The following is a 12,712-nucleotide window of genomic DNA, read 5'->3' as shown; positions in this document are numbered from 1 at the left end:
TTCAAATACCACCGGACTTAGCCAGGATCGAACCTTCCAATTTGGGGTTGGAAGGCCAGCGCCTCAACCGTCTAAGCCACTTAGCCCGGCAAAATGCTTAAATTTAAAAAAAATATGATGTGACTGTTAAAACATTCTTAACCCTGGAACCAACAAGCGGTTTTCCTTCAAGCGGCAGGCATTTAGGCGAGTTTTGCAAGCAACTTTTTAAAAATTCATAAAAATGTTGTTTTTCAATTAATTTTTATGTATAACAAGTCATTTTATTCAGAAAAGGACAAAGAATACTTTAGTAGGAAATCGAACAAACCAATTTAGTATCCTGAAGCAATATGGGCGAAGTATCCAACACACGCTAAGTATTCGAAAATAATCCGAAAGTTCTGGGCAACGTGTACATAAAAATTAATATGACGATTTTACTATATACAAAATTTTCAGTTTTATGCTGATTAAAAATATGTAGAAAGGTTTCACTACCTTGTAGTATTGTAAAGTGAAATAGAATTGAAATAACACAAGCATATCGCATCAACACGTGAGTCTACTTAGATTCATCCTCTACCTTCAGGGTGGCTCCTCTTTCTTCCTGCATTCATAGGCCTCCAAAAATGTTCTAATTTATGGTAGAACTGTTGACGGACACCACAATTACATCCTGGGCACCAGAAGTGAGTGCGTGACTTTTTCTGCAGTCAAACAGACAGGGCACAACTGCAGTTTCTTTCCTGGGAGGCGTACCAGCTGATGTCCCATTTTTCCTGAAGGTCCAGGTGGAATGTTTTGAAGAGTTTCTTCATCTACAAGACCTTCGACAATACTAACCATAAATTCCTCACATTCAAGGGGTCGGTGTTCAAACTATAGAGTATGTAGGCATCAAAAATTACCATATCCAACAGGTTATAGTTTTTTTTTTTTTTTTTCCCCAGTACCTCCTTGTTGCTCTGTCACATGTTACACTGACTTATCCTTGCAGTCTACTCCTCCCCCCATGTTTAGGTTATACTTATGGATCAGAACTAGTTTTATATTTTCCTTTCCACTTTTGCTTTGAATGATTTTGTCCTCCGCGTGACAGCCGGTTGTTATCAGGTAAACTGGTTTTCTTGTATGTTTCTCTTTGTATTCTACCAAAAGTATTTTTTTTTTTCTGAAATACACTGAGGTCTGAGGGGCGAGTTTTCAATTTAGAACTGATTTTGATAGATCTTGAATTTTTATTGACTGTGCCAGTAAGAAAGGTGTCGTTCACAAAAAGTCTTTTAGCTAAAGGCATTTTGTGTAAAAGTTGTCAGTGAAAATATGATACCCCTTGTTCAAAAGATTTGAGACAGTCAACAAATGCACAACAACTTTTTCTGTAACCAGATCTGTCTAATCTGCCAAGAACCGTTTTCCATTGTACAGTTCCGTGTGGATTATATAATTATACTTGCTGTCTACTACTTCAATTTTTTTTAATTCCGAACTGAGCCTGTCTCTTATTCGGCATATACATTATATGAACAAACCCATTCTTCATTCCTATCATGGATTCATCAATAGACAAATTTTGATGGGGAATAAAATACTTCTTGAATGAAGTATTTATTGAGTCCTGGAATGTTCTTACTTTATACCATGCATCATGTCCTGGTTGTCCTGGGGGAATATATTGTTGTGAGCTGATATGTAACATAGAGTTTATCATTTCAAAATGTTTTATTGACATGACTTTAGAAAAATGTGGAAATATTTGCAATTTTGAAGTGCACCCGTATTTTTCAATGTTATTCTTAGAGTTCAGACCAGTATTTATAAGTAGAGAAATTACTTTTTTAAAATTTCTGATACTGTAACATCACCCATGTTTGCAGACAAGAATACGGACCCATATTTCCGGAATTCATTTTATTTCGAATAATTTCTTGTGTGTATTTATTAGTTTCAGTCAGTAAAAGATTCCAGATAGCATTGGAGAAAAGCAAATAGAAATATGTTAGAGGAGGACTGTTTCTCGGAGGGCAATGTCGTACACCTGCGTTTCAAACCTTGAACTTCTCTTGCACTTTTATTTCTGGCTCTGGAGGATAAACTCTTGTCCACTTTGGTTCTGTTTGGTCAACTGCATTACCGTCATTATCATTATTATCATCATCAGTGGCTGGTTCATTGTGTTCCTCATCATTGTCAATATCAGTGTCGAAATCACTTAGCCTAGGGTCATATAACTCGCCGCTACCTGACAAATTATTGTCAAAATCATCATCAGTTCCTTCTAAAAATACGTCACTATCACTTTCGCCATCCAGATCAAACAAACAATTACGAATTTCACTACTTCCTGACAATTCACTCATTTTGCGCCATGAAAGGTAATGCAAATCGGACAACCACAGCAAGCACAACAGAATGACCGTCTGCAAAGCGTTCTCGTTTTTTCACGTGTATACCGCACACTCTGTCACACTAAACTATTTCAGAATTGTGCTGTATTTATAGAGTAGATGTCATAAAGATGTTGAGTGAGGCACTATCTCAAAATTGGTCAGCGCTGGCATAATGCATCTCTATAGCGACTCTGCCGGTTGAGTAACAAGGAAATGAGTCGCCGGTTCCAGGGTCAATAAGTTCATGTACTTGATAAGTTGCAGTAAAATCTTCCGTATACAATAATCAAATATGAATTGAAAAAAAGAAAAACTCTTGAGTACGACCAAGGAGAATGTGTCCACCAACAATAATAGCATTAATAATCAATTGGTTAACCTTCGTAAGAAAATTAAGGAGAACAGTTGAGAAGGTGATAGCATTAGGGCCTAGGAAAATAGGAACATGCCCAGAGAGGAAGCTAGGTGGACCGAGGTTAGGGAGCTTTCCATCTGTAAATCCATCCGTGTTTTATTCACTGACAACAACATATGCACAACATTATAACCGAAGCACTCTTTCAAAAGTAAACCAATAAACTCCTATTGGCCTCTTACATACAAGAGAGAACAGAAGATCTATTATCCCCAGAAAATATAATGGAAACAAGTAGTACTAGTAAGTAATATTAAACGTAAACATTATAGAAAAAGAAACGGCCTTCAACTGGCCTTAAGCCCCTGGACTACGAACCCGGCCCATCCAAACAGCACAGCACACACAGAAGCACAACTCAAATCCACTTACACACCCATTCGCGGCCACAATCATTAACCTCTCACTCAATACACACACATACAACATTCACGCACGACTTACGCTCCGACGTTCGCAGCCCAGAAGCCTTGGGTTCGAAAGGAACCTCCCAGAAGTTGCTCAAGAGAGCGACAAATAATTAGTGAGAGTCTAACGCTGGATACAACCAGCCACCAAGACTCCGTTTGAGAAGGGAGGGGGAACAACCAATATAGAAACAATACACTCGACTCACAGCGCAGGCGCAATTCAAGTGTCTGTAACAGTCTTGTGAGAGAGCGTAATAGAAGTTTCTTGTAACACAATTTCTTAAATACATGAAAATATCTGTGATACCCTCCCCGCCTGAAACTGGGCCAAGCCCATACAACACACTTCAGATATTCTTATTAGTCCATTGGGGATGCAATACACACATAGGCGTAGCAGTGAATAGCAATGAAAACAATTCACACAGTAGCAGTCGATATACACGTAGCGAGACTTCTGGAAGGGAGCTGACGAGGTCAGTTACCCAGCCGGTTTTTCCAGCACGCGACACACACACTCCCCAAGTGTGCCGACCGTAGATACGAGTTCATAGCAGGTAAACAGAGCGAGCATCACATACTGCACAAAGGAGACTAAAGCCTCCACCAACTGGACAGCTGACTAGATCGAAGTGGTGACAAGCAGTCTCTCAGGACACCACACAGCATATCCTCGATGAGGCAGCGGGTTACAGGAATAGAATAATGCTCTCCCCACATCATGCAGCACAGCACCAAGCACCAAAGCGGGAGGCTGCAAACTTCTCCTAGTGGATCGACTGGCCATCTCAAACCATTAGGATCGGCTTTCAGGATTCTCCAAAGTCTTGTTAACACCACACTGGCTCCCAGGGAAATTCCTGCGACATAAACACAGCAGAAAGGCGGCACCAAACTGAGGTAAAAGGATTGGGGAAAAAGGAATACTTCTCAAACGTAGTAAACTAATAAACGACAGCACATTACACACACAGGCATACTTAATCTAATATGAGGCCCCAAAACAAAGAATTGACATGTCAAACTAAGAAATACATATATACAGAACTTACAATAGTAAGTAACATGGAAATACTTTACAATATACAAAATGTGACCTCACAAATCATAGCTTCAGGCATAAATTTATGGAAATAAAATAATACATATCCCATTATTGACCTGTATGGCAGCGGTCCAAACATTTATTATCTCTGCCATCAGCTTCTGAATAAGTTACAATATTTAAAGGCAGAACGCCTCATAACTTTAGACATTACCAAGAGACCAATAGTATATTACCGAAACTTGGCGAAAACAGCAGTTACCAAGACATTCTCTTAATAAAGCATTAAGTGGCCTTTACCTGAGAAAGATGTACACGGGTCAATTTCCCGTTTGAATTATCCCGAACCAAAAGAGTGACGGGCGTCAAATACTTCACAATTTCCCACGGACCTCGATATCGTGGAGCTAGCTTAGCAGCCTGACGATTGGCCTTAGAAATCACAAGATAATTCCTAATGAAGACAGAATCTCCAACCTTGAAATTACCAGCTTTGCGACCCTTATTATAATAACGTTCCACACGAGCGTGAGAAGCAAGGAGATTTCGACGGGCTCTAGTCCAAGTCTCACGATGGAGTAGGGTTCAATAACCGCCGGCAAAAGGTCATTAATCGACCAGAGATTGGCTAATGGAGAATTAGGAGAGAACGCAAACATGAGTTTGATAGGAGTTTGCCCATGCGATTCATGCTTAGCCGAGTTGAAAGCCAAAGACAACCATTCCAAATTAGAGCCCCAAAAAGAGTGATCATTTGAGTGATAGGCAATCAAGGCTGCTCTCAAGTTGCGGTTAAAACGTTCCGCATATGAAGGATTTGGGTAGTGGGGAGAAGTAGTAATATGGTCTATCCCTAACCCAAAACAGAACGTCTTAAATGCACGAGAAGTGAACACTGAAGCATTGTCCGACACTAGATACTCGCAAGGACCAAACGTTCCAAAAATCTGTTTCAAACATAAGACAGTACTTTTGGTTGTGGCATCACGCGTGGGAAATAACCAAACGAAACGGGAAAGTGCATCAACACAAACTAGCACATATCTACGGCCAGACCGGGAACGCGGGAAAGGTCCTAAATGGTCTACAAACAGCTTCTCCATAGGGCGATTAGCTTGTTCAGAGGCAAGGAAACCTAATCGGGTATTCTGAGCTGGCTTACTTAAGGAACAGACAGTACATGATCGAATGTACTTACGAATATCTCCATCCATACCCTTCCATATAAAATGATTTCTAATCTTTGCTCGAGTTTTGAAGATCCCAAGATGGCCACCTAAAGGGGAAACGTGGAAATATTTGAAAATCATAGGGACCATGGCAGATGGAAGAACGACTTTCAACTTACGATCATGACGAGAAACACAAAGCAGCACACCATCCTTGATGACGTATGGCTTGACTACTTCTCCCTCAGAAATTCTCCGGATAATGCCAGCGAGAGATTCATCTTTTCCTTGATGCTCATGCAATCCCTGAAACAATTCGGGAATTTCTAGAAGAACAGAATTAGCTATCTCAACCTTTTTTTCTTCTACCAGATCATCAGTTCCAGGGTAAAACATACGACTCAATGCGTCAGCAACAACATTCTCGTAGCCCTTAATATGCTTCACAGAGAACTTAAAAGCGGAAATAGGGACGGCCCAGCGAGCGAGTCTACCAGTCGAACGAGGCTTCCGTAAAACCCAAGAGAGAGCCTGATTATCCGTCTCAAGGCCGAACTCAGAGTGCTCAGTGTCTTGGGGAAGAACTCCAGCAATAGCGCTCCCAGAAGCATCCGTCTGAACAATAAATCGCTTGGAGAAAGCCGGGATAGTTAAAACAGGAGGGTTAGCAATAGCAGATTTTAAATCCTCAAAAGCAACTTGCTGTTCCGATCCCCAAACAAACTTTACTCCTTTCTTCCGAAGATAGTTCAATGGAATAGCCCTCTGAGCAAAATTGGGCACGAACTTCCTAAAGAAATTACACATGCCAATGAAACGGGCAACGGCTTTGACGTTACGAGGCGGAGGGAACTCACTTATCGATTTGGTGCGATCAGGATCAATAATTACTCCACTAGATGACACAATATGTCCCAAGAACGAAATCTGTGGTCTGGCGAACGAGACCTTGGTAGGTTTGACAGTTAAACCTGCCTTCTGAAGACGGCTAAAAACTTCCCGCAGATGATGGACATGTTGATCAAAATCCTCACTGAAAATAATCAGATCATCTAAATAATTTGTAACGAACTTCAATTTGATGTCAGAACTGTGTCTAACAAACGAGACAAAACAGAAGCACCCGTGGCCAATCCGAACGGGATTCTCTGGAATTCGAAAAGGTTCCAGTCTGTAGCAAAAGCTGTTAAATGCTTAGATTCCTCTGCCAGGGGAATTTGAAAATATGCCTGATTCAGATCTAAGGAAGTGAAGACCGTAGCCTTACTGAACCAAGCAAAACACGATTGTAAATCAGGTAATGGGACAGATTCAATAGCAATATTCCTGTTCAGTACCCTATAGTCAATAACAGGTCGAAACCCACCTTGTGGTTTAGGAACCAGAAATACCGGTGACGAGTAGGCAGACGTAGACCTCCGAATGATACCTTGATCTAACATAGCTTGGATTTGCTCCTTGAGGACTTTCATTTTGGGCGGTGCTAAACGATACGGTGGTGATTTAACAGGGGTGTGATTGGTAAGTTCGATCTTGTATTCGAGGACGTTTGTTAGCCCTAGTTTATCCGTAAGGACATCGGAAAATTCCTTACACAAACTCTGAATACACCCTGCTTGCTCAGACGTCAGATGAGACACATCAGGTAGGGCAACATCAATAGACGACAACGTAGTCTCATTCGACTTGACATTTCCATTCAAAGGATATTGATGAAACACAGGGATCAATACCTTGGGCTGAAACTGAAAATGAATAGATCCTGCAGACAAATTAAGAATGAGCCCAGAATGTGCAATGAAATCGGCTCCCAGAATGACTGGACAGGATAATTCGTTGACAACCACGAAGCTGAATATCCAAGAAAAGGAAGCTATTCTTACAGAAACCCTAAATCTGCCAAGAATACCTAGCTTACTGCCATTCGCCGTCACATACGTAGAAGACACAGGTTCTAGTTTATTAAACTTATTGGAGCTCTTTAACAGTTCATAAAGTTCCTTATCAATCAAGGACACTACGCTCCCTGAATCAACTAGGGCAGACATGGGTACCTTGTTTAGTTTAACATTCAAATAGGGCAGTTGAGGTCAATGAATGGCCTTTACTCGAGTCCAATCTCGCAAATTACTAGGAGACCCAAACAAACGGCTTTCAAACAAACTTGAAAGATCAGAACAACCTTCATTTTCAGGAATGAACATCGGCGAATGACCGTTGAGTGCGTCTGGCACTCCTTCTGCTACTCTGTTACATGATAGCTTTCCTAGTCAACTTCTGTTGGCGCGATCACCTGTAGATGATTGGGTACGATTTCGTTGAAGTACAGGACAATTAGGACGTACATGTGTGTTAGAGCCACACTCGTAACACTTACGTTCTACGGGCTGAGAACCGGAGTCACTACTGCTAGGTTTAGAAAACTGCCGCCGAGGACAAGTATTTCGTAGATGATCAGCCGATTTACACAGAAAACAACGTCGCGTTTTGTCTACAGAAGGCGAAACGGACAGAAGCACTACTAGATGACGGTCTATCGATATTACGAAGTGAGTCCGCATATTTCACTCCTGCCGCAACACAAGCGTTTTCTAGCTCAAGGAAAGAATTAGGCCTTGATGAAAATGACAAATAAGACCTATACTGGGGCGTCAGATGTTCAACAATAGAACTCACAATCTCACCTTCCGCATATTTCAAGCGGAAAACTCTCGAAAACATTTTAATGTCCCGAACGTGCTCTGAGAGTGATTCATTACTTCGTTGTACTCGAAAGAAATGTCGCTGCACTAGAGATGATAGTGCTCTGGTAGGAATACATTCACGTAACAGTTTCGCGTGGAAATCCCCAAGAGAATCACGTTCAGACATAGCCACAGCTATGCGACTGGCTAAGTTTCCAGAAGCATGCAGATAAATTATTTGAAATATCAGATCATCTTTGACACCGTCCGACTCGTTGGCTGAACGGTCAGCGTACTGGCCTTCGGTTCATAGGGTCCCGGGTTCGATTCTCGGCCGGGTCGGGGATTTTAACCTTAATTGGTTAATTCCAATGGCACGGGGGCGGGGTGTATGTGCTGTCTTCATCATCATTTCATCCTCATCACGACGCGCAGGTCACCTACGGGTGTCGAATAGAAAGACCTGCACCTGGCGAGCCGAACTTGTCTTGGGACACTCCCGGCACTAAAAGCCATACGCCATTTCATTTCATCTTTGACACCATATACAGCACTATGCTTGAGAAATTCAATTAGAGTGCGCAGGAACTCAATAACTTGTTCGATAGAGTCAATAGAATAAGACTTCATCCTTTTAATATGTAATTGCAGCGGATGTGGTAGCTTTGCAAAATTAACGACTGAAGAAATATTCTCTGTCGCACATGAACCACTGCCGGATGAAATGGGGTGACCAGGCGGTGGTTGCGAAAGTCCCTGATCAGTAAGTTCAGCAACATCAGCAGGCTTATTTTCAACGGAGACAGAAAACAAGCTATCTCCCATCCCCAGAAGAGTCTCACTTTTATTCGACCACAAAACTAATAAGGCTTTCACATCATCGCCCATAATATCACCAAATAATGCCTGGAGATCAGACACACGGTTCCTGTAATGAAGCAGGCGAGCTTTAATACGACGAATCTGCTTTCGTGTGACATCACTTTGACCTTGACTAAACTCGTCCAACGTGGACTTTATTTGAGACAGCGAAACCCCGATACGACCTAACGCACTCTCAAGAAGAATGGAAGGTTGACAGCTCGATAAACTAACCAAGGCCCCACACCGCTGGCTGCGCAGAAGCGTGTGACTGGGGAACATATGTCCATGCGCGTACCGCCATCTTGCGGGCACTCTACCGCTCACCGAGGAGACCGTACTATGGAATTCATGCATTAACTTACATTTCGCACATATGAAAACACCTGCCCTGGTAAATTAATGCCAGCCTACACAGACTCCATGTACACACGCAATAAATATAAATAATATCAAGACCTTGGTAAAATTGAAAATACTTGTGTATAAAAACTGAACACATTTTGCATTGTACTGAACAATCTACACAACTCCTTTGGATAGCGTATAGATGGGGCACATAAAATAAAATTTAAAAATAAGAAAACCTTTAGCAGACTGAATAAGAAGACTGAAAAATACACTACTAACAAAAATAAATATACCATACCTCCTATTTGAAATTCACTCCCCGAAAACAGAAAAAAAACAGTATACAGGCCTAGCGGTACTTAAACGTAATCATGTCGCTCATTTTAATATAAGCGTCATGTTTGTAACTGATGTGTTTGAACATTCGGAACAGATACATGTAATTGAAACATAGGTTCTACACTTTAGCTTTATTGAAAATACGAATACTTGTTCAAATGACAGCGACCTACAACATAAGTACGATTACATATCGCGAGAAAAAAATTGCCCGTCTCTCAGCAGACTGAAGAACACATTAGTTAAATATTTACACACTTCTGTACCGATAACAATAATCTTCAGTATCAACAAAAAGGAAACCTGTGAAATAAAATATTTCTATGAACGGTACATACTGTAGCTTATCATTCCTCTCTCATAAGTCATTGCAGCAAATTGTAATCAAGTTTCTGAACAGTTGAAAAAGCACATAACTGCGAAAATCTTTCTAAAATATCAGATACATTTATCATTTTCTGAATATGAAATACCGGCTCCGCGGTGTAGGAGTAGCGTGCCTACCACTTACCCGGAGGCCCCGGGTTCAGTCCCCGCCCAGGTTAGGGAATTTTACCTGGATCTTAGGGCTAGTTCGAGGTCTACTCAGCCTACGTGATTACAATTGTAGAGCTATCTACGGGTGAGATAGCGGCCCCGGTCTAGAAAACCAAGAATAACGGCCGAGAGGATTCGTCGTGCTGACCACATGACACCTCGTAATCTGCATGCCTTCAGGCTGAGTAGCTCTCGCTTGGTAGGCCATGGCCTTTCGGTTTGGTTTGGTTTATCTATGACATAACGTAATGGTATGAGTAGAACTTAAATGATCATGTCTGTGTGATCTGGATTTAGAAGAACTTAAGAGATAAGTTACGATAGGCCTACCAATAAATCATTTTTCAGATACCGGTAATTGATAATAATTTGAAGCAGTACCTTACCCTAATATTAAAGGGGTTTCATTAAGCTTTATCAGTCATATCTTACGAATTCTAGGCCCAAGTTTATCAAATTTGTAATACCGGTACACAGTCTGTAGGAAAAATATGTATGCTTTTTCAGAACAGCTGTTTAGTTCTAAAAACTTATCCCCGATGAATTGGAAAGAGGCAAAGAGGGGAAAAAAAGAAGCCTAAAAATAATGTCCATACATTGTCTGAATCAACCACCTTGTAACCTGTTTAGTTTTCGATTATGGTCATTGAAAGTTATTTTTAAACAGTTCAATTTCTCCTCACATGTGAAAAGAAATACCAGATCCCATCTGATAGCGATCTGTACAAATGAAGGTTGCACATGAATTCACCCTGGTGAATACGGTACCTTTCCATTCCACACGTAAGGCCTAACTTACTTCCCTTTAATATTGCCGAAAAATTTAACTAGCGTATCGTACAAGCTCTCACATTCCTTGAAGATATTTGACAATATAGTTTCACTCCGTCACATATAATACCACAACAGATCCACTAACAGACATGATTCAAATCGAAAACATGCACGGGACTGTAAACATTATCATGTGCTACCCATGCATTCAAAGCTGAAGCGCCCGCAACATGGCGATGCGCGAAAGTGTTCAATATTCCGCATAGCATCAGCGCGCTCTGTGAGTCTACATAAGTAATATTAAAGTCTTTGAAACTAACAGGTTTACGTAACGAGGAACGAAGAAGTCTAATATTATCATCTAATGTACCGGCAGGAGAAACGCCCCTAATACACAGCTCATATCCCAGCTCCTCGGTTCGTAGCAATTCGAGACCGAAACAGTCGCGTATCATATCTTCATTAACGGGTCCCATTGACCCGAGTGCATCTGTACTAGTATCAGTCATAATTGCTCCTTTAAATACGAAAGAATAATAGACAAGACTGAATTTACTGATAGAAACCACGCGAGGACGCTACCACCTGAGAAGGTGCTAGCATTAGGGCCTAGGAAAATAGGAACATGCCCAGAGAGGTAGCTAGGTGGACCGAGGTTAGGGAGCTTTCCATCTGTAAATCCATCCGTGTTTTATTCACTGACAACAACACATGTACAACATTATAACCGAAGCTCTCTTTCAAAAGTAAACCAATAAACTCCTATTGGCCTCTTACTTACAAGAGAGAACAGAAGATCTATTATCCCCAGAAAATATAATGGAAACAAGTAGTACTAGAAAGTAATATTAAACGTTAACATTAAAGAAAAAAGAAGCACAACTCAAATCCACTTACACACCCATTCGCGGCCACAATCATTAACCTCTCACTCAATACACACACATACAACATTCACGCACGACTTACGCTCCGACGTTCGCAGCCCAGAAGCCTTGGGTTCGAAAGGAACCTCCCAGAAGTTGCTCAAGAGAGCGACAAATAATTAGTGAGAGTCTAACGCTGGATACAACCAGCCACCAAGACTACGTTTGAGAAGGGAAGGGGAAGGGACAGGAGGGGGAACAACCAATGTAGAAACAATACACTCGACTCACAGCGCAGGAGCACTTCAAGTGTCTGTAAGAGTCTTGTGAGAGAGAGTAAGAGAAGTTTCTCGTAACACAATTTCTTAAATACATGAAAATATCTGTGATACAGTTTAATCATTACCAAGACAGATAAAGGGAAACACAACAGTGATTATGGACAAGAGCAAATATATTAATAAAACAAATTTTTAAATGAAAATCAACTTCCAGTCATTAAAAAAAGATCCCACTGCAGAATACAAAGTGATTTTAAAAGCCTGCTAAAAACATTAATTATTACTAGATGACGGAGAAACGTCTAAACTTATAAATATGAATCCAAAGTTACCTATAGTCAGTTTTAGAAGAAACAAGCTATCTCAGTTTGTGCATAAATCCCATAAATCCCATTACCATTTTGAGGCTAAGACTTCAATTAAAAGCACAGTAGAAATAGTTAATAGAATTAGATATTTGAATATTTTACCCCATTATACCATTCATTCCTTTGATATAGTCAGTATGTACCCAAGCATACCCATTAAGAACACAGTCAAAGTAATAAAAAAACTTAAGTAAGCATAGTAAACTTAGTAAACAAGAAATAGAAGAGTTTATGCATATG

The sequence above is a fragment of the Anabrus simplex genome, chromosome 2 (genome assembly GCF_040414725.1).
Source record: "Anabrus simplex isolate iqAnaSimp1 chromosome 2, ASM4041472v1, whole genome shotgun sequence".
NCBI lineage: Eukaryota > Metazoa > Arthropoda > Insecta > Orthoptera > Tettigoniidae > Anabrus > Anabrus simplex.
Note: the sequence above shows the minus strand (reverse complement) of the source record.